The 18,022-nt window shown below is 41.6% G+C and overlaps 1 protein-coding gene across 2 annotated transcripts in view; it reads left to right on the forward strand.

The window, feature by feature from the left end:
• The window catches only part of wdr32 (WD repeat domain 32), an 88,037-nt gene that overhangs the window by 18,786 nt on the left and 51,229 nt on the right, over positions 1-18,022 (forward strand). The gene's annotated exons all lie outside the window — the stretch shown is intronic.

Consider the following 18,022-nt stretch of genomic DNA (forward strand, 5'->3'; position numbering starts at 1 on the left):
TGAAAAACAGCCTTTGGCTGAAAACTAATAGATAAGATAACTTCATTACTTTCTCCCTTACTCCAACTGCATATAATAAGTTACCTTTGTCTAATTTGCCTCTGAACCAGAGGAAGCCCCAGTCTTCCAGCAATCTACAGCCTTCCCTCCAGCACCATCTTTCCAACCACACATCATCTGTCTTCCCTATTTCTCGATGTACTTGAATTTCAGAGATTCTGCTTGCTAATTGTCTGCCTAGGTCCCTAAACTCCAATTGCAGGACCACATTGCCCTTTCTACCACCATTGTTAATACCAGTGTAGCACACAAACTCTCCAGTGTGCCACAGGATGTGCTTCCCATAGAACGAAGCTGTCCTATCACTTCTTACCTTGAACTTTTGTGTTGACCCACTCACTCCCTCTGCGGCATGTATATCCTGTCATAGGTAAGGAGACCAAAATACACATGATTTCAGGTATGATTTCATCAAGGGTTTGTATAAAACTGTGGTAAGGTATCACAACTTCTGAACTATCATCATCTTGCAATGAAGGCCAACATGCTCTTTAGGTTCCTAAATGTTGCTGAACCTGTCTGTTTACTTTCACTGACTGATGTACAAGGACACTTTGTATGTCCACCTTCCAAAATTCACCCATTTAAATAATACTCTGCTTTTCTGTTTTTCACCCTGAATACTCATTTTCGCATCTGAGATGTGTTTGACCTTGCAGTCCACTTATCTAGATCACCTTGAAGCAGCCTTGCATCCTCCTTAACTCTGAATTCCACTGAGTTTTGTCATTAACAAACTTGGAAATATTGCATTTGACTCCTTCATAATAACATTAGCACTCATCCCTGTGGTACACCAGTAGTCACGCCTGTCACCTGACAAAATGACCCATTTATTCCCATTCTGTTTCTGGTTGGTCATCCAGTTCTCAATCCATGCCAGTATCTTATCTCCAAAGTCCTGTGTACTTTAAATTTGCCCAAAAGCGTCTTAAGTGGGACCTTTATTAAAAGCTATCCTCAAATTCAAATACACAATAACCACTGGTCCCCCAGTCTATTCTACTAGTTGCGTCCTCAAAAGCTCCTGTAGGTTAGGTGAGCATCATTTCCCTCTCATATACCCATGCTGACTTTGACTAATCCCATTAATGTTTCCAAGTGTTAAGGTTACTTGTCTTCTATTTCTGTCTTAAATATACTCAATTATTTGATCTCCACAGCCTTCTGCAGTGAGTTCCACAGATTCACCACACTCCAGCTGAAGAAATTCCTCTTCAGGCCTGTTTTAAAAGATCATCCCTTCAGTCTGAGGTTGTGCTCTTGGCTCCTATTCTCTTCTAGTGGATGCATCTTCTCCACATCCACTCTATTCAGACCTCTCAGTATTCCAATGTTTTAATGAGATCACCTCTCATCTTTTAAACTCCAAGTACAGAACCAGAGTCTTCAACTGCTCTTTGTATGACAAGCCCTTCATCCTGGGCTCATTTTTGTCAACGTCCTCTTGACCCCTTCCAATGCCAGCACATCATTCCACAGATATGAGGCCCAAAACTACTTAACATTCCACATGCAGTTTGACCAGATTCTTACATCGCCTCAGCAATACATCTCAGTTTTTGTTTTCTAGCCCTTTTGAAATGAATGGTGACATTGCATTTGCCTTCCTGTTATGACTCAAATCAAACCCCTCTGTTAATTAAAACCGAACACCCAGAAAAGCTCGCCTCGCCTCACCTCGTAATCTGTTAAAATGTGTGAGTGAGTGACAGAACTAAATTCCACTATTTAAAGAAAAATAACCATTGATTTTCTTAACTCTAATAGTGAACACTAAAGAAAACTATTCACAAGTCCAAGTGCCCTTTTCTTTAACAACTTACTATCTGACCCCAACTCTGTGAAAAATATGCTGTTCCAATAACACACTTATTAAACATTACATTAACTTAATCTCCAGACGATATGTGTCTCAAGACTTTGGTGTCTTCACTCTTGCAGCTGCTGATTTCACTGGATTGTCATCTTCCTTATCACTGCGAGTATGTTTCACATGAAAAGGTACCTTTGATGGAGAATGTTTTCTAATTTCTTTGAGAGCAAGGTGTCAGATGGGCAGTTAGCTTGCTGACTGTACTGCAGTTGCTCTTCCTCTAATTTTCAAAATACCGGTTTATATACTCTTCTTTCTCTCCCCCCCCCCCCCCATGACACATGTCATTCTTATAATTTGATTGGTTTCCAGGTGTCAAAACAATAAAATTCAAATTCTATTGGCTTCTGGAATCCTGGGCATAACTTAAACTAATTGGTTAAATTTGAATTGTTGTCAAAACAAGAACCAAAACTCAGACATCCATTTAACAGCCAATTGTTACATTTGGAACAGCCCGACCTTTAGCTGGCAGCTATGGCTGTACTTTAAATTCGGAAAAGCACTTTTATCTTAAAGTGACCATACAGGCTTTCGATTTCATAACACTACTTAACTGCCAATTAATCCTGCATGTTAATCTTATGAGAATCCGAGCTAGGACTCCAAAATCCCTTTGTGCTTCAGATTTCTGAAGTATTTCCCCATTTAGAAAATAGACTATGCCATTAAACTTCCTACCCAAATGCATAACCTCATGCTTTCCCACATTTGTATTCCATCTGCTATTTTCTGACAGATTTTCCTAGCCTATCCACAACTTTCTGCAGCCTTACTGCCACCTCAACACCACCTGTCACTCCAACTATCTTCGTATCATCTGTAAACATAGCAACAATGCTTTCAGTTACTTGTTCAAAATCGTTAATGAATAATGTTACCTAATAGAGTCCTTTCTTTTTCCATTGCATTTCCTCTACTCTACTTATGCAGATTCTATGACCCTATATCACTTACTATAAGTGTAATTTCATTGTTTAATAACCAGGCAACCCATCCCCTCTCCCCATCTGCCTGTCATAGAGTCATAGAGATACACAACATGGAAACAGACCCTTCGGTTCAACTCGTCCATGTGGACCAGATATCCTCAATTATTCTTGTCCCAGCATTTAGTCCAAAACCCTCTAAACCCTTCTTATTCATATACACATCTAGGTACTTTTTAAATGTTGGAATTGTACCAGACTCTGCACTTCCTCTGGCAGCTCATTCCATTCATTTGCAGTCCTGTGCATGAAAAGGTTGCCCCTTGGGTCCCTTTTAAATCTTTCACCTTAAACCTATGCCCTCTAGTTCTGGACTCTCCAGCCCTTGGGAAAAGAACTTGTCTGTTTACCCTATCCATACCCCTCATGACTTTATAAAATTCTATAAGGTCACCCGTTAGCCTCTGACGCTCCAGGGAAAACAGTCCCAGTTTATTCAGCCTCTCTCTATAGCTCAAACTCTCCAACCCTGGCAACATCCTTGTAAATCTGTTCTGAACCCTTTCAAGTTTCACAACATCTTCCTTAGTCAGGGAGACCAGAATTGCACACAATATTCCAAAAGAGACCTAACCAATGTCCTGTACAGCAACATGACTTCTCAACTCCTATACTCCATGCTCTGACCAATAAAGGCAAACATACCAAACACCACCTTCACTATCCTATCTACCTGTGACTCCACTTTCAAGGAACTATGAACCTGGACTCAAAAGTCTCTTTGTTCAGCAAAACTCCTCCTTCAATCGGATGCAAATCCTTTGATATTTAATTCCCAGCCCTGATCCCCTTGAAACCACATCTCTGTGATACCCGCAACCATGTACCTGCCAAATTCAATTTCTATTCCATGCGAACAATTCCGTCCTTCACCAGTACGAGTGCCATTGTAAAGAGTCATAGCGATATACAGCACTGAAACAAACCCTTCAGTCCAACTCGTCTGTGCCGACCAGATATCTCAACTCAATCTAGTCCCACCTGCCAGCACCCGACCCATATCCCTCCAAACTTCCCTATTCATATACCCAGATGCCTTTTAAATGTTGAAACAGTACCATGCCCAACCACTTCCTCTGGCAGCTCATTCCATACACATACCATGAAAAAGCTGCCCTTTATGTCTCTTTTATATCTTTCCCCTTTCACCCTATACCTATGCCCTCTAGTTCTGGACTCCCCATCCCAGGAAAAAGACTTGTCTATTTGTCCTCGCCATGCCCCTCTTGGTTTTATAAACCTCTATAAGGTCACCTGTTAGCCTCTGACGCTCCAGGGAAAACAGCCCCAGCCTGTTCAGCCTTTCCCCATAGCTCAAATCCTCCAACCCTGGCAACAACCTTGTAAATCTTTTCTGAACCCTTTCAAGTTTCACAACGTCCTTCCGATAGTAAGGAGACCAGAATTGCACGCAATATTCCAGCCGTGGCCTAACCAATGTCCTGTACAGCCGCAACATGTCCTCCCAACTCCTGTACTCAACTCTCTGACCAATAAAGGAAAACATACCAAACGCTGCCTTCACTATTCTATCTACCTGAAATTCTATTTTCAAGGAGCTATGAACCTGCATTCCAAGGTTCTGTTCAGCAACACTCCCAGGACCTTACTATTAAGTGTATAAATGTTGCTCTGATTTGCCTTTCCAAAATGCAGCATCTCGCCTTTATCTAAATTGAACTCCATCTGCCACTTCTCAGCCTATTGGCCCATCTAATCAAGATCCCATTGTTCTCTGAAGTAATCTTCTTCACTGTCCACTGCACCTCCAATTTTGGTATCATCTGCAAACTTACTAACAATACCTCCTAGGCTTGCATCCAAATCATTTATATAAATGACAAAAAGCAGTGGACTCAACACCGATCCTTGTGGCACTCCACTGGTCACAGGCCTCCAGTCTGAAAAACCACCCTCCCACCACCTTCTGTCTTCTACTTTTGAACCAGTTCTGTATCCAAATGGCTAGTTCTCCCGGTATTTGAGATCGAACCTTGCCAACTAGTCTCCATGGGGAACCTTGTTGAATGCCTTACTGAAGTCCATATAAATCATTGCCCTTGTTAATCCTCTTTGTTACTTCACAAAACTCAATCAAGTTTGTGAGACATGATTTGCCACGCACAAAGCCATGTTGACTATCCCTAATCAGTCCTTGCCTTTCCAAATACATGTACATCCTGACACTCGGGATTCCCTCCAACAACCTGACCACCATCAACATCAGGCTCACTAGTCTTTGGTTCCCTGGCTTGTCCTTATCACCTTTTTTAAATAGTGGCACCACATTAGCCAACCTCCAGTCTTCCAGCACTTCACCTGTGACTATCGATGATACAAATATCTCAGCAAGGGGCCGAGCAGTTACTTGCCTAGCTTCCCATAGAGTTCGAGGGTACACATGATCAGGTCCTGTGGATGTATCCATCTTTGTGTGTTTCAAGACATCCAGCACCATCACCTCTGTAATATGGACATTTTTCAAGATGTCACCATCTATTTCCCTACATTCTAAATCTTCCATGTCCTTTTCCACAGTAAATACTGTCGCAAAATACTCGTTTAGTATCACCCCCATGTCCTGCAGCTCCATACAAAGGCCACCTTGCTGATCTTTGAGGGGCCCCAATTCTCTCCCTCGTTACCCTTTGTCCTTAATATATTTGTAAAAACCCTTTGCATTTTCCTTAACTCTATTTGCCAAGCAATCTCGTATCCCATTTTTTCCCTCTTAAGTATACTCCTACTGTCTTTATACTCTTCTAAGGATTCACTCAATCTATCTTGTCTATATCTGACATATGCTTCCTTCTTTCTCTTAACCAAACACTCAATCTCTTTAATCATGCAGCATTCCCTAAACCTACCGCCTTTCCTTTCACCCTAACAGGAAAATACTGTCTCTGGACTCTCGTTATCTCATTTCTGAAAGCTTCCCATTTTCCAGCCATTACTTTACCTGCAAACAATGGCCCCTGTGAGGTTTTGAAAGTTCTTGCCTAATACCATCAAAATTAGCCTTCCACCAATTTAGAACTTCAACTTTTAGACCTGTTCTGTTCTTTTCCATCACTATTTTAAATCTAATAGAGTTATGTTCGCTGGGCCCAAAGTGCTCCCCCACTGACACCTCAGTCACCTGCTCTACCTTATTTCCCAAGAGTAGTCAAGTTTTGCACCTTCTCTCATAGGTACATCCACATATTGAATCAGAAATTTTTCTTGAACACACTTAAATTCTTCTCCATCGAGGTGGCACGGTGGCTCAGTGGTTAGCACTGCTGCCTCACAGCGCCACGGACCCGGGTTCGATTCCAGCCTGGGGCGACTGTCTGTGTGGAGTTTGCACATTCTCTCCGTGTCTGCATGGTTTCCTCCCACAGTCCAAAGATGTGCAGGTTAGATGAGTTGGCCATGCTAAATTGCCCACGGTGTTAGATGCAATAGTCAGAGGGAAATGGGTCTGGGTGGGTGACTCTTCGGAGGGTTGGTGTGGACTTGTTGTGCCGAAGGACCTGTTTCCATACTGTAGGGAATCTAATCTAAACCCTTAACACTATGGCTGTCCCAGTCTATGTTTGGAAAGTTAAAATCATGTACCATAACCACCCTATTATTCTTATAGATAACTGAGATCTCCTTACAAATTTGTTTCTCAATTTCCCTCTGACCAATAGGGGTCTATAATACAATCCCAATAAGGTGATCATTCCTTTCTTAATTCTCAGTTCAACCCAAATAACCTCCCTGGATGTATTTCCCTCCAGGAATATCTTCCCTCAACACAACTGTAATGCTATCGATTATCAAAAACACCACTCCCCCTCCTCTCTTGCATCTCTTTCTGTCCTTCCTGTAGCATTTGTATCCTGGAACATTATGCTGCCAGTCCTGTCCATCTCTGAACCATGTTTTTGTATTGCTTTGATAGCGCAGTCTCGTGTTCCTAACCATGCCCTGAGTTCATCTGCCTTTCCTGTTAGGCCACTTGTAGTGAAATAAATGTAGTTTAACTTATCAGTCCTACCTTGTTCCCTGCCTGCCCTGACTGTTTGACTTGTTTCTGTTCTCAACTGTACCAGTCTCAGACTGATCTCTTTCCTCACCATCTCCCTGGGTTCCCCCCCAACACATACATGCACATGCAGAGACACACCTTACCAGTTTAAATCTTCCTGAGCAGCTCTAGCAAATCTCCCTGCCAGTATATTAGTCCCCTTCCTATTCAGGTGCAATCCGTCCTTCTTGTACAGGTCACTTCTATCCCAGAAGAGATTCCAATGATCCAAAAAGGTGAATCCTTCTCCCATACGCCAGCTTCTCAGCCATGCATTCATCTGTTAACCCTCATGAGCTCGCAACACCAGGAGTAATCCAGATATTACTACTCACGAGGATCTCCTTTTTAAATTCCGGCCTAACTCTCTATATTCTCCCTTCAGAATCTCATTCTTTTCCCCTCCTATGTCATTAGTTCCAATCTGTACAATGATCTGCTGCTGGTCCCTCTCACCCTTGAGAACATTATGGACCCTCTGAGACATCATTGCTCCTGGCACCAGGGAGGCAACACACCATTCTGATTTCTTTGCTGCTAGCCACATAAATGCCTGTCTGTGCCTCGGACTAGAGATACCCCTAACACAGTTGATCTCTTGGAACCCGACGTACCCATCATTGCATTGGAGTCTATCTCGATACCAGAAACTTGGCTGTTCATGCTACATTTCCCTGAGAATGCATCACCCCCTACATTTTCCAAAACAGCATACTTGTTTGAAATGGGGATAGTCACAGAGAAGTCCTGCATTGCCTGCCTAACTTTCTTACCTTTCCTCGAGTTACCCCATCTATGTGACTGCATCTGCAACTTTTCTCCCTTCCTATAACTGCCATCCATCACACCTCCTTGCTCTTGTAAATCCCTCATTTCCTCTCTCTGTCTCTCCAACCGATCCATTCGATCTGATAGGATTTGCAACCAACGGCACTTATTGCAGATATAATCCTCAGTAACGCTTAAACTCTCCCTAAACACCCACCTCTTGACAGGAAGAGCATATCACTCTACTCGGGCCATTTTTGCTGCTTTTAACCTTCAGACTCAGAAAATAGCACTGTCTTATTCCTCTACAAAACACTGCTCCAGGCTAACTTAATACTTATGGCTTACATTTTTAAGTTTAATCAAGAGACATATCTCAATAAAATATATAATTAAGAAAGAATCCACTCTACTCACTACTACAGACTTACTGTAAGACCACACTTAAAAATATTCACTTATCTGTTTCTGTGCTGTGACCTCTCCCAAACAGGTTCCTCCAAGATCAGTTGTGAATTACATTGTTTGTTAGTTTTCCCAGATGCACTGTGATGTCCAGCGATATGTGAATTCAAACAGCAAAGGCAGTAACAGTGCAGGTTCACTCCTGTGTCAAGGAGCAGTCTCTGTCTGTCTGTCTGTCTGTCTGTCTGTCTGTCTCTCTCTCTCTCTCTCTCTCTCTCTGTCTGTCTCTCTCTCTCTCTGTCTGTCTCTCCCTCCCCTGCACTGCCTGACCATGTGCTGCCTTTATCTCTTCCTCTCCCTTTGAAAAGTGCTGTTGTTTTGACATTTTTTCTCTGAATTTGAACCCATACCAGTTATTTTTGGAACATGTGTTTACCTCTTTAATTTTGTTGACCTTGTAGTTATGGATCAGATAGTAATCCTGGATCCTTCCATCTATCTTGCTCATAGTCACATATTCCTGACCCTACACTGAATTTGAGGTAGTTGTTCAAAGGGGTGTGACTGCCTCCTGAAGCAGATTCTGGGTAACTGTCCCCCTCCCTGCTGTGTCAGTGTTTGAAGCTCAGACTCCAGCTCATCAACTTTTTTTTTTACTGGAAAAATGAACTTTATTCATAAAAAAATTCTCATGTACATGTACAGGTATGAAAGCAGTTCTATTCAATCTTTGCACAAAAAGGAAAAAAGCGAGTGTTGGAATTTGACATTCCCTGCAGTTGTAAGGGCCAAGGCATTTCCGGGTCAAGGATGTCTCTGAGTGGGCAAAGGGGGTGGGTGAGGAGCCAAAGGTTATGATCCATATTGGTACTAATGACAGGCAGAAAGAGAGATGAGGTCCAGCAAAGGGACTTCAGGAAGTTAGGTGGAAATTTAGTTAAGTAGAAAAGCAGGACCTGTAGGTTTGTGATCTTGGGATTATTTCCATGCCACATGCCATTGAGGCTAGGAATAGGAAGGTAGCACAGATAAATATGAGGAGAAAGTGCCAGTGTAGGAGGGAGAGCTTCACTTCTATGATCACATGACTACTTTAAAAAATATGGTTTGCAGAATATATCTATACTATCCATTGTTTTCCTTTTTGTAATTGCCTGCCATATTGATGCTGTTCCAAGTCCAGATTTTAAAATTTGCTTTGAGAAATATATAATGAAAGTTTGTTGCAACTATGATTGATGATCCCTTTTTGTTCTTGCAATGTTTAAGCTTCATTTTGCATAGATTTATGAACAGATTCTAAGGCTCATAGAAATGTTATGTTTGCAAATTTTGTGAAAATGTCTGAAACAACTCATCAGTAAAAGGTATATACATACGTTGGGAAAATTTGTGGGATTGAAGGCTGATAAATCTCCAGGCACTGATAATCTACATCCCATTGTGTTTAAGAAAGTGGCTCTAGAAATAGTGGAGGCATTGGTGATCATCTACCAAAGTTCTATAGACAGTTCTTACAGGTTTAAATGTGCCAAATGCAACTCCTGTATTTAAAAAGGGAGGCACAGAGAAAACGGGAAATTATAGACCAGTCAGCCTGACATCACGAATGGGGAAAATGCGAGAGTCCATTCTAAAAGATTTAATTGTTGATCATTTGGAAAACAGTGGCAGGATCAGACAGAGTTGGCATGCATTTAGGAAAGGGAAATCATGCTTGACAAATTTAGTTGAAGTCTTTGAAGATGTAACTTATTGATGATGGGGACCCAGTGGATGTGGTTTATTTTGACTTTCTGAAGGCTTTCAACAAAGTCCCACATAAGAGATTAGCGTGTAATTATAAAGCACATGGGATTAGGGATAGGTACTGAGATGGACAGAAGACTGGTTGACAGACAGGAAACAAAGAGGAGGAATAAATGATTCATTTTCTAAATGGCAGACAGTGACTAGTGGGATACTGCAGAGATCAGTGCTGGGACCCTAACTATTCATTATATATTTTCATGATTTAGATGAAAGAAGAAAACATAATCTGTCCGAATTAGCAGATGACACAAAACTGGGTGGAATGATGAACTGTCAGGAGCATGCAGAGATATTGTAGTGTGAGTTGGACAAGCTGAGTGAGTAGGCAAATGCAGTATAATGTGGATATACGTGTGGTTATCCACTTTCGTAGCAAAAACAGGAAGACATTATTATCGGAATGGTTACACATTGAGGGGAAAATGTGCAACGAGATGGGAATACTCTGTTATACCAGTCACTGAAGGTAAGCATGCAGATGCAGCAGGCAAACTATGTTTTGTTTTAGAATTTTTTTGATAATCCCAACAGTGGAAACAGGCCAGGAAACCCATGTCGGCCTTCAGAGCAGAGGATGAGAGTATTGTACCAGGAATGTCTTGCTTCAGTTATACAGGACCTTTGTGACCAGCTAGAATATTGTGTGCAGTTTTGGTCTCCTCATCTGAGGCAGGGTTTTCTTACTATAAAGGGAGTGCAGCAAAGGTTTACCAATTTGTTTTCTGGGATAGCAGAACTGACTGAAGCTCACAAGAATGACGATAGGATCTTGTTGAAACCTCTAAAATTCTAAAAGGACTAAACAGAGTAAATGCAAAAACATGTTCCTGATGACAGGGAGTCCAGAACCTGGAGTTAGGCCATTTAGGACTGAGGTGAGGAGAAAAGCCTTTCTTTCATCCAGTGTGTGTGGAGTGTGAGTATTTTATTACCACAGAAAGCAGTCAAGGCCAATTATATAATGTCAAAAAGGAGTTGGATAAAACAGTTAGGGCTAAAAGGGGGAAAAGCGAAAACAGGCTATGAAGTTGGATTATCATCAATGATAACAGTGAATAGGGGAGCATGCTTGAATAGCTTATTCATAGAGTCATAGAGACATGCAGATGTACAGTACGGAAACAGACCATTCAGTTCAACTCGTCCATACTGACCAGATATCTTAAGTTAATCTAGTCCCACTTGCCAGAACTTGGCCCATATCCTTCTAAATCCTTCTTATTCATTTACCCATCTAGATGTTTTTTAAATGTTGTAATTGTACCAGCCTCCACCCCTTCCTCCGGCAGCTCATTCCATACAAGCAGCACCACCTACTGCATGAAAAAGTTGTCCCTTTGGTCCCTTTTCAAACTTTGCACTCTCACCCTAAACCTATGCCTTCTAGTTCTGGACTCACCCACCCCAAGGAAAAGACCATGTCTATTTACCCTATCCATGCCGCTCATGTTTTTTATAAACCTCTAAAAGGTCACCCTTCAGCCTCCAACGCTCCAGGGAAAACAGCCCCACCTTATTCAGCCTCAACTTCTGCTCCTATTTCCTGTCTCTGTATAATCATCATGTTAAATAGGGATTTACATGGGACTAATTGATCCTTTGAGTTCTACTGTGCAACTCTTGGTTAATTATTAGAAGTTGTAGTGCATGGGGGACTTTGTTTTAATATATTTCTCTTCTTCCCATTTTTTTTTTAGGTTCCCATGCTATGCTCAATTCACCGTTTAGGAGGGCATGCAGGTTACCTGCTCCTAGGCCTCTGCTGATGTTTCTCTGTAAGTGGCTGCTGGAAGGTGCATGAGATTGGCTGTAGTTTCTTTTATTATTATTGCATTCCCTTTGGGAAAGCCTCCACGTAATGTTGTTTCTTGATGCTGAGGCAAGATCAGGAATTTGCCATATGCATTCTAGCAGGTGTTTGTCTGGCATGATTTTTTTTCTGGCATAGCCCATTACTATACTTAATACATTTGGAGATATTGTTTCGGCCAGTTGGATCTGGACTTAACTTTGCTTACTAACTTGTGGTGAATCAGTCATGTCCAGAATGCCCCTGTAGTAACTGTCCATGTAAAAATTATAATGACAATTAGCATGAATAGATGCTAATTCACTGGTATGTTTTTCTCCAACACTCAGAGAGCCAGTAATGCCAGATTGGATTGTCAGACAAAGATGCACAGTGGTAGTGCAGCATAGATCCACACAGATTGGGATTGTACAACCTCTATTTATACAATGCCTTTTAGTGTAATGAAATTCCTAAGTTGCACCAGAACAGCATTAGAAAACAAAAGGCTGGGTGATTCGTCTCCAAACTATTATGCACCTCCCAGTGGCTAGTTGTAAAGTGGCATTGGTGGAGGCCTGAGAAAGAGCTTTAGTCCCTGTGTTGGGAAGGAGAAAGTGACAAACAACCAAATAAAATTTCATTTATATATAAATGGATTTTCTATTGCTGTGGTATTACAGAACCCGAGTTTAGCTTTCAAAATATTTGTCATATCTTTGCCACATATTCCTTTAAGGAGAGTTCAAATATGAGATCAGCTAGAGTACTGTAAGGGCAGCATACATTCAGGTGAACAAATTAAATCCACTTTAGTTGAGCATTAGGTCCAGGATGGTCTTGAACTGCACTGCTATCAAACATGTGTTCCTTTGCTTCAAGTATTTATTAGTTTTGCTCTCAAATATGCAATATTATCAGCCTCAACTCTCCCAGTGGCAAAGAATTCCACTTCGCACCTACAGTCCTCTGTAATTTAATTGGTCCTAACCTTTCTCCTCTCATTGATCAAGAATTTTAATTTGGTCGCCCTCATCATTAACTTCCCAGTTGATGAAAGTCTTTCCCTGTTCCATGCATCATATTCCTCATCAAATTTTAAAAGCTCTGTTAAATATCATCTTAGGTTAAACAGTTAGGTTTTAGCAAGTTAAAATTGTTGACGATATTTAAAGAAATGAAGGAAATCTGCACTCGTTTAATGTTTTTCATGACCTCCGATGTCATGAAGTGCTTGCAGGCAACAAATCATTTTTGAAGTGTAGTCACTGTAGTAACGTAGGAAATGTGGTGACCAGATAATCTCTTTTTTTATGATGTCAACTGAGAGGCAAATATTAAACACATCACTGAAATTAACTCCCTTTGTAATAGTGCCTTGGATCATTTAAGTCCTTATGAAAGGGCAGCTGCTGCCTTGGATTAGCATCTCATCCAAACAGATGGCGCCTGTGAAAATATAGTATTGCCTTAGTATTGTGCTGGAGTCTCAGCTTTGAACTTTGCACTTACATTTTGGGTTGATAGAACCCAGAGCATTCTGACTCTGGCAAGCATATTTTTAAATGGTTGTCCAGTTGAGTTGTGCTACTGCATGATTCTGACATTGGAGAAGAAATATGGCTGATCGTTTTGGATTACTGTAGTAAAAATTTGACTGATTAAATCTCCAATGTCACATCAAAAATGAAATAAAATGCAACCACTTGCTTCCCAATGGAGAATATGACATGTTGCTGAAAAGAGAAAAGGTCCCGAAGCTTTCTGTCTTGCATTTGGCAGGATAAATATGCAAATTTCAGATGATCGCACAGATTTTAACATGTAGAGAAAAAGGGTGCCGGGTAATTGGCAAGTTGACTCTGACCAAAGTTTGGCTATTGAGAAAGTATTGGGAACTATAGACTGCCAGTTTACAGGTAATTTAACTAAAACACTTGTTTCTTTATTTACTGATAATGGATCCTCGCAATATTGTCACTTATAGCAAACGTAAATTAGCCTAATGACAAGCTTGACTGTCTGAAATTGGTAGTTAGTTGTAGTGGTACTAACAACGCTTGGGATTGTACAGGAAGTGCTACCCTTTCACATAATCTGATCTAACAGTAAATGTGTTTTGTTCAGAGTTTCACAACTGTGAGTTGATTGAATTAAGTTTGTACTGTGATTAGGAACCAATGGATAAACAATATTGTTTGTTTCAGTGGATTGCGCTAGTTCAAGAAGGCAGCTCACTACCACATTAAGGGCAATAAATCCTGTCCCAGCCAGTGATGCCTGTATCCTCTGAGTGAATAAAGAGAAAAAAAAGATTCAGACTGTCATCGGAATACATGGCCTATTTACCAGATACGCTGGCACTGAAATTAAATGACAACATTGCTTGGTTATGTGGTAGGCAGAATTTTGTTTTTGGACTGACATTTTGTTCATGGGATATACTAGTGAAGTTATCACTGCATAGTAGCTCGATGAAATGGCTTGCTTACATTTTTAGCCCTTACCAGGTCTAGCATACATGAAGGATAGGGAGAGGTTGAATAGGCTGGGGTTATTTTCCCTGGAGTGTTAGGGGCTGAGAGGTGAACATATAGAAGTGCATAAAATTTGTGAGGGGCACGGAAAGGTCTTTTGCCCAGGGTGAAAACTAGAGGACATAGGTTTAAGGTGGCAGGGGAATGATTTAAAAGGGACTTAAGAAGAAACGTTTTCACGCCGAGTGCATGTATGGAATGAGCTGCCAGAGGAAGTGATGGAGGCTGGTACGATTACAACATTTTAAAAGGCATCTGGATGGGTATATGAATAGGAAGGGTTTAGAGGGATGTGGGCCAAATGTGGGCAAATGGGAATAGATTAATTTAGGATATCTGGTCAGCATGGACAAATTGGCCCAAAGGCTCTGTTAACATGCTGTACAGCTCGATGACTATAAGTGACTCCAGACTCTCAGCAAAGCAATTGACTATTAATTGCCCTCTGAAATGGCATATCAAGCCACTCAGATCCAGGACAATTGAAGATGGGCAATAAATGCTGCACATTCCAAAGAACAAATGTGGGGGAAAACAAATCTCCAGTCATCAGTTATGCTGATTCCTTTGACCAGTGAGGAACATGGAATCTGTGGTGGTCAGGAGAGATTCTGAAATATTTCTGTTAACTGTATCCTTTGAGGTTAAGTGGGGATCATTGATCAGGTGGTTACTTGAGACACTGGCATGCTGAGATTTCAGCTGTGGTGAAACCTGTTTTCCACTCTAAATAAATCAAGGTAATGACTGTCTGTTATTTCTTCTTTCACTGTCTGGCTTCACTATCAGGATTATAATTATTCCTCCCTGGTTCAGAGCAAAACCCAGAATACCAATGCTGCTGACACAATAGCAGTAGACATCTAACTCCGATCTTCACTCCACAAGTATTTCCCGTTGCCTTTGTTTTAGACATCCTGTCTTTATTGTGTCTGCTGGCTTTGAAGAAGTTTGGCTGCCAAAAAATATAACTTCAGAAAATATTTAAATTACTTGGGAAGGTGATGGCCTAGTGGTATTGTTGGTAGAACGTTAATCCAGAAACCTGGTAAACATCTGGGGACTTGGTTTGAATCCTGCTGTGGCAGAAGGTAGAATTTGAATTTAATACAAATCTGGAATTAAGAGCTAATGATGACCACGAATCTGCTGTCAATTGTCTGAAGTACCCATCTTATTCACTTATGTCCATGAGGGAAGGAAACTGCCATCCTTGCCGGGTCTGGCCTGCAGGTGACTCCACAGCAATGTGGTTGACTCTTAACTGCCCTATGGGCAATTAGGCATGGGTAACAAATGCTGGCTTAGCCAGCGATACCCTGATTCTGTGAATGAATATTAGTCATAGAGATGTACAGCATGGAAACAGACCCTTCGGTCCAACTCGTCCATGCTGACCAGATATCCCAACCCAATCTTGTCCCATATGCCAGCACCCAGCCCAAATCCCTCCAAACCTTTCCTAATCATATACGCATCCAATTGTCTTTTAAATGTTGCAATTGTACCAGCCTCCACTACCTCTGGCAGCTCATTCCATGCACGTACCACCCTCTGCGTGAAAATGTTGGCCCTTAGGTCTCTCATATCTTTCCCCTCTCACCCTAAACCTATGCCCTCTAGTTCTGGACTCCCTGACCCCAGGGAAAAGACTTTGCTTATTTACCCTATTTATGCCCCTCATAATTTTGTAAACCTCTATAAGGTCATCCCTCAGCCTCCAACGCTCCAGGGAAAACAGCCCCAGCCTGTTAAGCCTCTCCCTATAGCTCAAATCCTCCAATCCTGGCAACATCCTTGTTAATCTTTTCTGAATCCTTTCACGTTTCACAACATCTTTCCGATAGGAAGGAGACCAGAATTGCACGCAATATTCCAACGGGGGCCAAATCAATGTCCTGTACAGCTGCAACATGACCTATACTCAATATTCTGACCAATAAAGGAAAGCATACCAAACGCCGCCTTCACTATCCTATCTACCTGTGACTCCACTTTCAAGGAGCTATGAACCTGCACTCCAAGGTCTCTTTGTTCAGCAACACTCCCATTAACTGGATACGTCCTGCTAAGACTTGCTTTCCCAAAATGAAGCACCTCGCATTTATCTGAATTAAACTCCATCTGCCACTTCTCAGCCCATTGGCCCATTTGGTCCAGATCCTGTTGTAATCTGAGGTAACCCTCTTCACTGTCCACTACACCTCCAATTTTGGTGTCATCTGCAAACTTACTAACTATACCTCTTATGCTCGCATCCAAATCATTTATGCAAATGACAAAAAGTAGAGGACCCAGCACCGATCCTTGTGGCACTCCACTGGTCACAGGCCTCCAGTCTGAAAAAATAAGGCTCCACCACCACCCTCTGTCTTCTACCTTGGAGCCAGTTCTATATCCAAATGGCTGTATTCCGTGAGATCTAACCTTGCTAATCAGTCTCCCATGGGGAACCTTGTCGAATGCCTTACTGAAGTCCATATACATCTCATCTGCCTCTCTGCTCTCCTCAATCCTCTTTTTGTTACTTCCTCAAGGAACTCAATTAAGTTTGTGAGACATGATTTTCCATGCACAAAGCCATGTTGACTAGGCTGCCTGACCTGCTGCGCTTTTCCAGCAGCACATTTTCAGCTCTGATCTCCAGCATCTGCAGTCCTCACTTTCTCCTATACCTAATCCGTCCTTACCTTTTCAAATACATGTACATCCTGTCCCTCTGGATTCCCTCCAACAACTTGCCCACCACCGACGTCAGGCTCACTGATCTATAGTTCCCTGGCCTGTCCTTACCATTTTCATAAAGAGTGGCACCATGTTAGCCAACCTCCAGAATTCTGGCACCTCACCTGTGACTATCGATGATACAAATATCTCAGCAAGAGGCCCAGCAATTACTTCTCTAGCTTCCCAGTGTTCTACAGTACAGCTGATCAGGTCCTGGGGATTTATCCACCTTTAACCATTTCAAGACATCCAGCACTTCCTCCTCTGTAATATGGACATTTTGCAAGATGTCACCATCTATTTCCTACAGTCTATATCTTTCATATCCTTTTCCACAGTAAATACTGATGCAAAATACTCATTTAGTATCTCCCCCATTTTCTGTGGCTCCACACAAAGGCTGCCTTGCTGATTTTTGAGGGGCCCTATTGTCTTCCTTGTTACCCTTTTGTCCTTAATGTATTTGTAAAAACTCTTTGGATTCTCCTTATTTCTATTTGCCAAGGTTATCTCATGTCCCCTTTTTGCCCTCCTGATTTCCCTCTTAAGTATACTCCTACTGCCTTGATACTCTTCTAAGGATTCATTCGATCTATCCTATCTATGCTTCCTTTTTCTTAGCCAAACACTCAATTTCTTTAGTCATCCCTATACCTACCAGCCTTTCCTTTCACCTTGACAGAAATATAATTTGTCTGGATTCTTGTTAGCTCATTTCTGAAGGCTTCCCATTTTCCAGCTGTCCCTTTAACTGCGAACATCTGCCAACTTTCAAACATTCTTGCCTGATACCGTCAAAATTAGCCTTTCTCCAACTTAGAACTTCAACTCTTAGAGCTGGTCTATCCTTTTCCATCATTATTTTAAAGCTAATAGAATTATGGTCACTGGCCCCAACGTGCTCCCCCACTGACACATCAGTCACCTGCCCTGCCTTAAGTCAAGAGTAAGTCAAGTTTTGCACCTTCTCTAGTAGGTACATCTACATACTGAATCAGAAAA

Source organism: Chiloscyllium punctatum, chromosome 14 (genome assembly GCF_047496795.1).
Source record: "Chiloscyllium punctatum isolate Juve2018m chromosome 14, sChiPun1.3, whole genome shotgun sequence".
Classification (NCBI taxonomy): Eukaryota; Metazoa; Chordata; class Chondrichthyes; order Orectolobiformes; family Hemiscylliidae; genus Chiloscyllium; species Chiloscyllium punctatum.